The sequence below is a fragment of the Pseudophryne corroboree genome, chromosome 7, assembly GCF_028390025.1.
Source record: "Pseudophryne corroboree isolate aPseCor3 chromosome 7, aPseCor3.hap2, whole genome shotgun sequence".
NCBI classification, from domain to species: domain Eukaryota; kingdom Metazoa; phylum Chordata; class Amphibia; order Anura; family Myobatrachidae; genus Pseudophryne; species Pseudophryne corroboree.
In genome coordinates, this window is record NC_086450.1 from 458117698 (window position 1) to 458132175 (window position 14478).

Here is a 14478-nt window from a genome sequence, read left to right on the forward strand (position 1 = left end):
CTAGGAACGAGTTGGCGTTTGTGAGGTGCTGCTGCTGTTGCCGTTGTTGCTGCAGAAGGCATACATCTACCCAGTGGGCTGTCACAGTCATGTAGTCCTTAGTTTGCCCTTCTCCACTTGTGCACATGTCCGTGGTTAAGTGGACAGAGGGTAAAACTGCATTTTTGAGGACACTGAGGACACTTTTCTTAATGTCCATGTACAGTCAGGAAATCGCCTGCCTAGTGAAGTGGAACCTAGATGAAATTTGGTACCGGGGACAAATTATTTCCATCAACTGTCTAAATCACACTGCACTAATGGCGGATACTGGACACACGTCTAACACCAGCATAGTTGTTATGGCCTCAGTAATCCACTTTGCAAGAGAGTGACTGCTGTCATAGTTCATCTTCCTCGCAAAGGACTATTGGACAGTCAATTGCTTAGTTAAAGTAGTACAAGTGGTCTTCCAACTTCCTCTCTGGGATGACGACCGACAACCAGCAGCAAAAACAGCAGTGGCAGCATTAGGCAAAGCACTCAAGGATCCTCTGGAGGAATCCTGGATAGGAGAGGACTAGTCAGTCATACCAGGGACTTGGCCTGCAGGACAACTTCCAATCCTGACAGAGGAAGAAATTTACAATGAGGGAGTTGGTGGTGTGGATTGCAGGAGCTTGGATACAACAGGAAAAAGGTATTTAGGCATCACTGGACTACTTATGCTCTTACCCAAAGTTTTTGAACTTGACAATGACTTATGTTGGATGTTCCTAGGTGGTTAACGTCCTTACCCCTACTTATTATGGATTGACAAAGGCCACATATGGCTTGACACCTGTTGTCCGGATTTGTGGATAAATAATTCCACACCGAAAAGGTGGATTTTTTTTTGGTATTTTGCTCAGGCATGACAATAGGCATTTTCATCCCATGGACAACAACTGTCTTCACTGGTGCCTTATTCAAACAATCCACATTACCATCAGAATCATCATCGTCAACTTCCTCCTCAGCGGCAGCTACACCAATATCCTCCTCATCCTGGTATACTTCTAGAGTGAAATCATCAATCTCAATATCAGCAACTGGACTGGGGGTGCTCCTCCAAGCACTTGCAGAGGGTGTGCAAATGGTGGTAGGATCCTCCTCTTCCCATACAGTTTTGGGAAGGCCAGGCCGAGACATCGTAACAGCAGACACACTTGGACTTTCCTTGGGGATTTGTGATATCGCTGAGTCTGAATGCACAGTTGTTTTTTCCTGTGCTTTAACAAGCTTTTTTTTACAAAAATTTTGAGAGGGAGAAGGGCTTCCATTTTCATGAGAAGCTGAACCACCAGTCATGAACATAGGCCAAGGCCTTAGCCTTTCCTTGCCTCTATGTGTCGTTACTGGCATATTAGCAATTTTTACGTTTCTCATTAGATATATATATTTATTTTGGTTATTAATTTTTGCTTCTTGGATTTTACATGCCCTCTATGACATTGGGCATTGGACTTAGCAGACGACGTTAATGGAATTGCATCGTCAATGTCTTGACTGGTGGCAGCAGCAGCTTCAGCACTAGTACTAGTACTAGGAACTAGAAGTGGTTCCGAATCTTTCACTGTTTTTCCTTCAAGTTTTTGTTCTCCATTTCACAGGACAGCACCCGTTTATTATTACAGCACACAGAACAGTATCCCTTTATTTTTAACAGCAAACAGAACAGTGCCCCTTTTTATTTACAGCACCCCTGTATTTTTACAACACCCCTGTATTTTTACAGCATACAAGACAGGGCCACAGCACCCCTGTATTTTTACAGCACACCTGTATTTTTACAGCATACAGGACAGAGCCACAGCACCCCTGTATTTTCACAGCACCAATTTATTTTTACAGCATACATGACAGGTCCACAGTGTTCCTTTATTTTTTCAGCACCCCCGTATTTTTCCAACACCCCAGTATTTTTATAGCACCCCTGTATTTTTTTCAAAACCCCAGTATTTTTACAACATACAGGACAGGGCCACAGCACCCCTGTATTTTTACAGCACCCCTGTATTTTTACAGCATACAGGACAGGGCCACAGTGTTCCTATATTTTTACAGCACCACTGTTTTTTTACAACACCCCTGTATTTTTACAGCATACTGGACAGGGCCACATTACCCCTGTATTTTTACAGAACCCCTGTATTTTTCCAACACCCCTGTATATTTACAGCATACAAGACAGGGCAACAGCACCCCTGTATTTTTACAGCACCCTTGTATTTTTACTGCATACAGGACAGGGCCACAGCACCCCTGTATTTTTACAGCACCCCTGTATTTTTACAGCACCCATGTATTTTTACAGAATACGGGATAGGGCTACAGCACCCCTGTATTTTTACAGCACCCCTGTAGTTTTACAGCATCCAGGACAGGGCCACAGCAGCACTGTATTTTTACAGCACCCCTGTACTTTTACAGCATCCAGTACAGGGCCACAGCAGCACTGTATTTTCACAGTACCCCTGTATTTTTACAGCATACAGGACATGGCCACAGCACCCCTTGTTTTTTTTAGAGCACCCCTGTATGTTTACAGCATACAGGACAGGGCCACAGCACCCCTGTATTTTTTCAGCATAGAGGACAGGGCCACATCACCCCTGTATTTTCACAGCACCCTTGTATTTTTACAGCACCCCTGTATTGTTACAGCATACAGGATAGGGCCACAGCACCCCTGTATTTTTACAGCACTACTGTATTTTTACAGTATACAGGACAGGGCCACAGCACCCCTGTATTTTTACAGCACCCCTTTATTTTTACAGCATACAGGACAGGGCACAGCACCACTGTATTTTTACAGCACCCGACACAGCCACAGTGCCCCCTTATTTTTACAGCACACAGTACAGTGCCACTGTACAGCACAGGACTGCAGCAACCCTGTACAGCACCCCAAACATCATAGGACACCACAGAACAGCAAACCTGTACAGCACAGGACAGCAGCACCCCTAACAGCACGGGACACCAGCACAGGACACCACACCAGTACAGCACAGGACAGCAACACCCCTAACAGCACAGTACACCAGCACTGGACACCACCCCAAAGAGCACAGGACAGCAGCACCCCTGTATGCCATCACCCACAGACAGACAGAGGTCTGTCTCCCTCACTCTCCAAGTCCGGAGTGAAAATTGCGGCAACACGTGGCTCCTTATATGGAATCCAAAACTTGCGAGAATCTGACATTGATGACATTTTGCCTCGTTCTGGGATCTGAGTCTGGCAGGAAGTCCTGAGCTGGAGTCGGATCCGGGCTCAGATCCTGAAGTTCAGGGGGGGTTCAGATCTCGGAGATCCGAACCTGCCCATCCCTGATTTTAATTGGTTTGCAAAGGTTAATTACTTTTTTTGGTGTACTGGCTTAAAATTATGTTTCTAGTTAAACTTCAGATTTACATTACAAAGTTGCTAAGAGTTTATTCATTTTAGTCATCTAAGGCAGATAGTTATAAAACATGTTAATATACAAAAGGTAATTCTATCTCTAACTTTTATCTGTAATGCAGCTAATATTATTGCAAGAAAAACCTAGGTTCTTAAATGTAATTTATTGAAAAAAATTCCTGACTAGGGACTGGATGTAATGACGTATGAGTTGGCCGGAACTGTTTTTTTTTTTAAAGCTGCAATCAATTGCAAGGCAAAACCATGCCTTGTAAATGATTGCCGATTAAAAAAAAACATCTGAGTTTGGTTGGGAACCTGCACCTCCATCCAACTTAGAATTTATTACATCCCAGCCTTTAAATCTTTTAAAAATGTGAGGCTCAATATAAAGGCCTGCAAACTGCTGAAGGTGCTGGAATTTGTGCAGATCTGCCTAGTTTTTTAAAGCGGCAATCATTTACAAGGCAAAACCAACCTGACTCGCACAAAGGGGGTCAGTCACATCTGATTGCTGGGCTGCTAATTTTGCTGTTATGCATTCAGTCCAGGGGGAGTGTATATTCACCGTGCAAGTTTGCAATCTTATGTGTACACCGAGCTGATAAAATTCACTTTGTGGAGTCTCTGCGCAGCGCAGGACTTACTCCTCCAGTGCAATAGAATCAGGCTGATTGGGCCCAGAGCTGATGTCAGACACCCTCCCTAAAAACGCTTGGGCACGCCTGCATTTTTCCATTCACTCCCAGTAAACAGTCAGTTACCACACACAAACTGCTTCTTTCTGTCAATCACCTGTGTGATTTGAATTTTTGCACCATCCTGTCGCTGGCCGGCGATGCCCTTTGTTGTTGTCAGATGCACGTGCGTAATTTGGTGCAAACGCATGTGCAGTTAGTACCCGATCGCCCACTGTGTGAAAATGCACAGCAGCGATTAGATATATGAATGACCCCCAAAGTCCCGCACCTTCCGCAACTCCCACCCTATTACATTTAGTCTGTGGTCTTTGTAGAGACAATGCAGCCTGTTAGGAGATCACACTTTTTGTTGTCTCCTGGGTGCTCAGTTATGGCACATTGTGGACTGGGTAGATAGATTGTTGGGAGGTGCTGGGAATGACCTGGCGGTCTTGGTGCATGTGGGCACCAATGACAAAGTTAGAAGAAGGTGGGATGTCCTTAGGCAAGAAACTTAAGGCAAGGACATTTAAGGTAATATTCTCAGAAATATTACCCGTGCCATGCGCTAGCCCAGGGAGGCAGATTAGGGAGGTAAATGTGTGTCTTTCGGACTGGTGTAGGGAAGAGGGGTTTGTGTTCCTGGAACACTGGGCGGACTTCTTAGTCAGGTGCCATCTTTTTTGTCATGATGGATTGCACCTGAATGAAGAGGGGGCAGTGGTGCTGGGGAGAAGGATAGTTAGAAGGTAGGAGGAGATTTTAAACTAGGTGCCTGGGGGGAGGGTTTAGCTAGAAACTACGGGTCATGCAGTGAGAAAAGAAAGGATGGTGGTAGTGAACCAAATGGGGGTGGAGAAGTGGGGAGGGTAAGAGCAGACTGCATGGCCATTAACATGGGTATTACCAAGGGTAATAGTCATGATTATGGGTCATCGTTACTGTGTAGAGAAAATTATGTCCCTTGCGCAAGTAGAAATACTTATCTTAACTGTATGTATGTAAATGCTAGAAGCTTTACAGGTAAAAAGGGGGAACTAGAAATCTTTGCCGCAAGCAAACTGTATGACATTATAGGCATTACTAAAAACATGGTGGGACAAATCACATGATTGGTCAGTTAATATGGAGGGTTATATGCTGTTCAGGAGAGATAGATCAAACAAATGGGGTGGAGGGGTCTGTCTTTACGTAAAACCATTTTGAAAACCTGATGTATAGAAAAATATTCATGAGGAAACTGAAAACACTGTTGAGACGTTATGGGTTGAAATTGCATGTGGGGGAAAGGGAAAGAAAAGGATGGTATTGGGGCTAGGCTACAATCCCCCTGGTATAGCCCCCTGGTATTAATGTGTCTTACGAGGAAATGTTGCCGAAGCAAATAGATAAAGTGGCTGGAGTAGGTGACATAATTGTGATGGGAGATTTCAACTATCCGGAGACAAATTGGACAAACGATTCATGTGATACTGCTAGGGGTAATATGTTTTAAAACACACTAAATTATAATTACTTACTTCAACTAATCGAGGAACCAACTATGTACAATGCAATTGTAGACCTGTTATCAACAAACAATGGGGATTTGATATCAAATATTATAGTAGGGGAGCCCACAGGAAACAGCGACCACAATATGGTCACATTCAATATAAATTTGTCAGGAATCGTCTCACCACTGTCACATCTGTCCGTCGGTGCGGACTCCGTCCGGGGTCCCTACGTTCTGCTGTCACCCGTCTCCCTGTCGCCAGATGTCATCCTAGGCCTGGGAGCGCTCATGTGGTCAGCAGAAGTGTGAGCACGCCGCGTTCCCGCCGGGCCGCGGCATGGGCGCCGCCATGACAGTTCTTCCCAGTCTGAGTACGGCGGCAAATCCGGAGCTTGGCCGCACCCCCTCAAGCTACTCCAGCCAATGCCTGCACATGAAGGGGTATATCAGGAGCTGCAGGTTGAGCTTGAGGTTGTCCTGAACTTTGTGTCACTCCTGTGACCCATGTGTCTGGATCTGGTACCTATTCCTCTGTGTTCCTGGTTACCTACCTGTACCTCCGTGTTCCTGGTTACCTACCTGTACCTCCGTGTTCCTGGTTACCTACCTGTGACTCCGTGTTCCTGGTTATCTTCCTACAGCTCCGTGGAACTACAAGCTTCAGCAACACCTGCATTTGTTTACAGGCTTCACACTAATCTCCAACACAGTGTGCTTCAGCCTCAGCAGTAGAGACTCTCACTCCAGGTGCATTCCATCACCTCACCTGTGATGCAGCTTGCTTGCTGCCTGTGCCTCATCACCTGCACTGTGAACTTTTGCTAGTCTCCTGCCTCTGCTACCAGGTTTGCTGTATACAACCATCAAACCTGACAGTAAGTTCAGGACCGATGGACTCGGACGGTGGTCAGAGTGTGGGGTCAGGGGCCTTACAAGATCTGGTCTCCCGCTTGGATGGACAAGAGGCTGTGCAGCAGCAGATGTTCCAGTTCCTGCAAGGAATGTCCTCCCGGATTGATACACTGCAACAAACCCTGCTGGGTTTACTTGTTTCTCCTGTTCCAGTTTCCCCAGCACCTGCAAGTGCTGTGAGTTCTCCTATGTCGGCTGCATCAGCTCCAGTGTCACGCTTGCACCTGCCCGTGCCCAGCAAATATGATGGCAGTCCGAAGCTATGTCGCCGGTTCCTTAACCAATGTGAAATCCAGTTTGAATTATTGTCACATAATTTTCCTACGCCAAGGTCCAAGGTTGCCTACATCATCTCGTTGCTCTCTGGTTCTGCCTTGAGTTGGGTGTCTCCGCTGTGGGAACGTGCTGACCCTCTGATGAACGACTACGCAGAATTCGTGTCTACCTTCAGACGCATCTTTGACGAACCAGGTCGTGCAACATCAGCCTCTGCAGATCTCCTTCAGCTTCGTCAAGGTACCCGGAGTATGGGTCAATATGTTATCCAGTTTCAGACGTTAGCCACAGAGATCCAGTGGAATAACCAAGCCCTGGTAGCAGCCTTCTGGCATGGACTTTCGGATCGGATTAAGGATGAACTGGCAACCCGTGACATTCCTGAACAATTATCTGATTTAATCTCTCTATGCATCAAGTTGGACTCTCGCATTCGCGAACGTAACAGTGAGCGTGTTCGTAGTGAACTTCGCAAGCCAAGAATGGTACCTTCAGTACAATCTCAGCCTTCGCCTTCTGATGAACCTATGCAAATTAATAGGTCCCGCTTAACCCCCTGAGGAGCGGTCAAGAAGACTCCGTGAGAGACTGTGTCTTTATTGTGCGGCTACAGGTCACCAAATCAATTCTTGTACAGTGCGTTCGGGAAACGCCAGATCCTGACTTGTAAAGGAGGAGTCAAGTTGGGATCTTCCAGACAAGCTCCTTCAATCCAAGACCTTATTCTCCCTGTTACTCTAGAGACTACGTCTGGACTCCAATCTGCAACTGCGTTAGTAGACTGTGGAGCCGCAGGAAACTTCATCACCCAAGCTGCAGTAGATAAGTTTCGTTTGCCTGTCTGCGAACTTTCATATTCAGTCTACATTACTGCAGTGGATGGAAGCCAAATTCCCAAGGGCCATATCTCTCACCAGACCAAGCCAGTGGTGCTGGGAGTCGGGTTCCTGCATTCAGAACTAATCAAACTTCTAGTTATTCCTCAGGCAACCCAGGAGATCGTGTTGGGAATGCCCTGGCTCCAACTACATAATCCGCGGATTGATTGGTCTGCGATACAACTTACTTCCTGGGGTTCACATTGCCGTCAGTCCTGTTTAGCTCAAGTCTGTCCTATAAGGTCTTCTGAAGTCAAAACCCAGTCCAGTCTTCCTGTGGCCTACCAAGATTTCTCTGACGTCTTCAGTGAAAAGGCTGCTGATGTTCTGCCGCCCCATAGAGAGTGGGATTGCCCCATTGACCTTATTTCCAGCAAAAAACCACCTAGAGGGCGTACGTATCCATTATCTGTTCCTGAAACTGAGGCGATGAGCGAATACATCAAAGAGAACTTACAGAAGGGATTCATCCGCCCCTCATCTTCACCTGCAGGTGCGGGTTTTTTCTTTGTTAAAAAAAAAGATGGAGGGTTACGTCCATGCATTGACTACCGGGGTCTTAATGACATTACCATCAAGAATAGCTATCCATTACCCCTCATCACTGAATTGTTTGATCGCGTCAAGGGAGCCCGCATCTTCACTAAGTTAGATCTCCGCGGTGCCTATAATCTCATCAGGATCCGTAGTGGTGATGAATGGAAGACAGCTTTTAATACTCGAGATGGTCACTACGAGTACCTGGTAATGCCATTCGGGTTAAGCAATGCTCCAGCAGTGTTCCAGCACTTTGTTAATGAAATCTTCCGTGATGTCCTGTACAAGTATCTGGTAGTTTACCTGGACGATATCCTCATCTTCTCTCAAGATCTCTCTTCTCATCGTCTACAAGTCCGTGAGGTCCTCCGACGTCTTCGTGAGAACCGTCTCTACGGCAAATTATCCAAGTGTACCTTCGAAGTTTCCTCTATACCCTTCCTGGGGTATATAATTTCCGGATCGGATCTCCAGATGGACCCGACTAAGTTGGAAGCCATTGCCAATTGGTCCATTCCGAATACTCTCAAGTCTATTCAGCGATTCCTGGGATTCGCCAATTATTATAGGAAGTTTATCCGAGGATTCTCAACTCTCGTCGCTCCTATTACCAGCTTAACTCGGAAAGGGGCGGATCATTCCAACTGGTCAGAAGAAGCTCTAGCGGCATTTCAGAAAATCAAGCTGGCCTTTATGTCTGCTCCAGTTCTGTCTCAACCAGATGTAAACAAGCCATTCGAGTTGGAGGTGGATGCCTCCACAATAGGAGTTGGAGCTGTTCTCTCTCAGAAGGGAACTGATGGGAAGATTCACCCTTGTGGATTTTATTCTCGGAAATTCCTCCCTGCAGAAGCTAACTATTCCATTGGAGATCAAGAACTACTGGCGATTAAGCTGGCCCTTGAGGAATGGAGGTATCTCCTGGAAGGAGCCAAATTTCCGTTCAACATCTATACGGATCATAAAAATCTGCTTTATTTAAAGGCAGCCCAGTGTCTTAATCCTCGGAAGTCCCGGTGGGCTATGTTCTTTTCTCGTTTTAACTTTAAGCTTCATTTCCGCCCAGGTTCTCAGAATATCTAAGCAGACGCTTTGTCCCGATCTATGGAGTCCGAAGAGGAGACGTCCAACTCAGTTCCGCATTCCATCCTGAGTCCAGTGGTATTTGCGTTGTCTCAAGTTTCTTCTGCTCCGCCTCCCAGTAAGACTTTTGTTTCCCCAGAACTCCATCCCAAGTTGCTGTCTTGGGCTCATCAGTCCAAATTCTCTGGACATCCTGGTGTCCTGAAGACCTTCAAATTCCTCTCTGAGACATACTGGTGGCCAAAGATGAAAGTTGACATCAAAGACTTTGAGGCATCCTGTCTTAAATGTGCGCAGCACAAGACTCCTCGTCTGTCTCCAGCAGGTCAGTTACAACCATTATCTGTTCCCAGCCGTCCCTGGTCACACCTGTCCATGGATTTCATCTCCGACCTTCCCTCTTCTCAAGGATATAATACCATCTGGGTTGTGGTGGACAGATTTACCAAAATGGCTCATTTCGTTCCTCTCCAGGGTCTCCCTTCCGCCCCAAAACTCGCCCAAATCTTCTTACGGGAGATTTTCCATCTACATGGACTACCCACAGAAATAATATCCGACCGAGGTGTTCAGTTTGTAGCGAGGTTTTGGAGAGCCCTCTGTTCTGCCATGCAAGTTAAACTGAAGTTTTCGTCAGCTTACTACCCTCAGACGAATGGGCAGACAGAGAGGGTAAACCAGGAATTGGAAACCTTTTTAAGACTTTACGCTTCATCTTCTCAAGATGACTGGTTGGATCTGCTCCCGTGGGCCAAATTTGCCCACAACTTCCGCTACCACACTGCTACTGAGACAACCCAATTCTTTGCTGTGTATGGACAACATCCCTGTGTTCCTGATTTTCAAGACCTTCCTAGCTTCGATGTTCCTGCCGCCACTGCTGTATTGGGTCAGTTCTCGTCTACCTGGAGGAAGATTCATGCTTCTCTCAAGAAAGCTTCCAACCGATACAAGTTTTTTGCTGACCGTAAGAGACGTGCAGTTCCTAGCCTGAAACCTGGTGACAGGGTTTGGCTTTCCACTCGGAACCTCCGTCTCAGAGTACCGTCGATGAAGTTTGCACCACGCTTCATCGGTCCCTTCACCATCGAAAGAGTCATCAATCCTGTGGTTTACAAGCTCAAATTGCCTTCCTTGTTACGAATTCCTAATGCTTTTCATATCTCTCTCCTCAGACCTCTAGTCCTAAATCGCTTCCAAAGAGCTCTTCCAGTTGGTCCCAGAATACGAACTCAGCGGGGCATAGAGTTTGAAATTGAGAGGATTTTGGATTCTCGTTGTTGGTACGGTCGTCTGCAATACCTCATCGACTAGTCCGGGTATGGTCCTGAGGAGAGAAGCTGGGTAAATTCTTCTGACGTCCATGCTCCAAGGTTGGTCCGTGTCTTCCACAGAACTCATCCTTCCAAACCACGTGGGTGTTCGGTGCCCACCCATAAAGGAGGGGGTACTGTCAGGAATCGTCTCACCACTGTCACATCTGTCCGTCGGTGCGGACTCCGTCCGGGGTCCCTACGTTCTGCTGTCACCCGTCTCCCTGTCGCCAGATGTCATCCTAGGCCTGGGAGCGCTCATGTGGTCAGCAGGCTTGTGAGCACGCCGCGTTCCCGCCGGGCCGCGGCATGGGCGCCGCCATGACAGTTCTTCCCAGTCTGAGTACGGCGGCCAATCCGGAGCTTGGCCGCACCCCCTCAAGCTACTCCAGCCAATGCCTGCACATGAAGGTGTATATCAGGAGCTGCAGGTTGAGCTTGAGGTTGTCCTGAACTTTGTGTCACTCCTGCGACCCATGTGTCTGGATCTGGTACCTATTCCTCTGTGTTCCTGGTTACCTACCTGTACCTCCGTGTTCCTGGTTACCTACCTGTACCTCCGTGTTCCTGGTTACCTACCTGTGACTCCGTGTTCCTGGTTATCTTCCTACAGCTCCGTGGAACTACAAGCTTCAGCAACACCTGCATTTGTTTACAGGCTTCACACTAATCTCCAACACAGTGTGCTTCAGCCTCAGCAGTAGAGACTCTCACTCCAGGTGCATTCCATCACCTCACCTGTGATGCAGCTTGCTTGCTGCCTGTGCCTCATCACCTGCTTGCTAGTCTCCTGCCTCTGCTACCAGGTTTGCTGTATACAACCATCTCTGCTGGCTCCACGTTTAAAACTACTCTGGTTCCCATACCAGATTGTCATTTCATCAGTTATCATTCATCAGTTATTATTCATCAGTTGTCATATTACTATTGCCATAGACTCTCAGCTTTCACGCTGCACCATTTTACATTGCATTCCTTATTGTTTATTTCTGCTGCCTTTGTGAACTTTCAGTTAATAAAACATAATTGCGCCCATGCGCAGAAACTTAATCCAGCCTCCTCACTTCTTCCCTCCTACCTCCACTGACCCACTAGTGCCCCCTCCGGGGACACAAACAAAACCAAACCTGACAGTAAGTTCAGGACCGATGGACTCGGACGGTGGTCAGAGTGTGGGGTCAGGGGCCTTACAAGATCTGGTCTCCCGCTTGGATGGACAAGAGGCTGTGCAGCAGCAGATGTTCCAGTTCCTGCAAGGAATGTCCTCCCGGATTGATACACTGCAACAAACCCGGCTGGGTTTACTTGTTTCTCCTGTTCCAGTTTCCCCAGCACCTGCAAGTGCTGTGAGTTCTCCTATGTCGGCTGCATCAGCTCCAGTGTCACGCTTGCACCTGCCCGTGCCCAGCAAATATGATGGCAGTCCGAAGCTATGTCGCCGGTTCCTTAACCAATGTGAAATCCAGTTTGAATTATTGTCACATAATTTTCCTACGCCAAGGTCCAAGGTTGCCTACATCATCTCGTTGCTCTCTGGTTCTGCCTTGAGTTGGGTGTCTCCGCTGTGGGAACGTGCTGACCCTCTGATGAACGACTACGCAGAATTCGTGTCTTCCTTCAGACGCATCTTTGACGAACCAGGTCGTGCAACATCAGCCTCTGCAGATCTCCTTCAGCTTCGTCAAGGTACCCGGAGTATGGGTCAATATGTTATCCAGTTTCAGACGTTAGCCACAGAGATCCAGTGGAATAACCAAGCCCTGGTAGCAGCCTTCTGGCATGGACTTTCGGATCGGATTTAGGATGAACTGGCAACCCGTGACATTCCTGAACAATTATCTGATTTAATCTCTCTATGCATCAAGTTGGACTCTCGCATTCGCGAACGTAACAGTGAGCGTGTTCGTAGTGAACTTCGCAAGCCAAGAATGGTACCTTCAGTACAATCTCAGCCTTCGCCTTCTGATGAACCTATGCAAATTAATAGGTCCCGCTTAACCCCCTGAGGAGCGGTCAAGAAGACTCCGTGAGAGACTATGTCTTTATTGTGCGGCTACAGGTCACCAAATCAATTCTTGTACAGTGCGTTCGGGAAACGCCAGATCCTGACTTGTAAAGGAGGAGTCAAGTTGGGATCTTCCAGACAAGCTCCTTCAATCCAAGACCTTATTCTCCCTGTTACTCTAGAGACTACGTCTGGACTCCAATCTGCAACTGCGTTAGTAGACTGTGGAGCCGCAGGAAACTTCATCACCCAAGCTGCAGTAGATAAGTTTCGTTTGCCTGTCTGCGAACTTTCATATTCAGTCTACATTACTGCAGTGGATGGAAGCCAAATTCCCAAGGGCCATATCTCTCACCAGACCAAGCCAGTGGTGCTGGGAGTCGGGTTCCTGCATTCAGAACTAATCAAACTTCTAGTTATTCCTCAGGCAACCCAGGAGATCGTGTTGGGAATGCCCTGGCTCCAACTACATAATCCGCGGATTGATTGGTCTGCGATACAACTTACTTCCTGGGGTTCACATTGCCGTCAGTCCTGTTTAGCTCAAGTCTGTCCTATAAGGTCTTCTGAAGTCAAAACCCAGTCCAGTCTTCCTGTGGCCTACCAAGATTTCTCTGACGTCTTCAGTGAAAAGGCTGCTGATGTTCTGCCGCCCCATAGAGAGTGGGATTGCCCCATTGACCTTATTTCCAGCAAAAAACCACCTAGAGGGCGTACGTATCCATTATCTGTTCCTGAAACTGAGGCGATGAGCGAATACATCAAAGAGAACTTACAGAAGGGATTCATCCGCCCCTCATCTTCACCTGCAGGTGCGGGTTTTTTCTTTGTTAAAAAAAAAGATGGAGGGTTACGTCCATGCATTGACTACCGGGGTCTTAATGACATTACCATCAAGAATAGCTATCCATTACCCCTCATCACTGAATTGTTTGATCGCGTCAAGGGAGCCCGCATCTTCACTAAGTTAGATCTCCGCGGTGCCTATAATCTCATCAGGATCCGTAGTGGTGATGAATGGAAGACAGCTTTTAATACTCGAGATGGTCACTACGAGTACCTGGTAATGCCATTCGGGTTAAGCAATGCTCCAGCAGTGTTCCAGCACTTTGTTAATGAAATCTTCCGTGATGTCCTGTACAAGTATCTGGTAGTTTACCTGGACGATATCCTCATCTTCTCTCAAGATCTCTCTTCTCATCGTCTACAAGTCCGTGAGGTCCTCCGACGTCTTCGTGAGAACCGTCTCTACGGCAAATTATCCAAGTGTACCTTCGAAGTTTCCTCTATACCCTTCCTGGGGTATATAATTATCGGATCTCCAGATGGACCCGACTAAGTTGGAAGCCATTGCCAATTGGTCCATTCCGAATACTCTCAAGTCTATTCAGCGATTCCTGGGATTCGCCAATTATTATAGGAAGTTTATCCGAGGATTCTCAACTCTCGTCGCTCCTATTACCAGCTTAACTCGGAAAGGGGCGGATCATTCCAACTGGTCAGAAGAAGCTCTAGCGGCATTTCAGAAAATCAAGCTGGCCTTTATGTCTGCTCCAGTTCTGTCTCAACCAGATGTAAACAAGCCATTCGAGTTGGAGGTGGATGCCTTCACAGTAGGAGTTGAAGCTGTTCTCTCTCAGAAGGGAACTGATGGGAAGATTCACCCTTGTGGATTTTATTCTCGTAAATTCCTCCCTGCAGAAGCTAACTATTCCATTGGAGATCAAGAACTACTGGCGATTAAGCTGGCCCTTGAGGAATGGAGGTATCTCCTGGAAGGAGCCAAATTTCCGTTCAACATCTATACGGATCATAAAAATCTGCTTTATTTAAAGGCAGCCCAGTGTCTTAATCCTCGCCAGTCCCGGT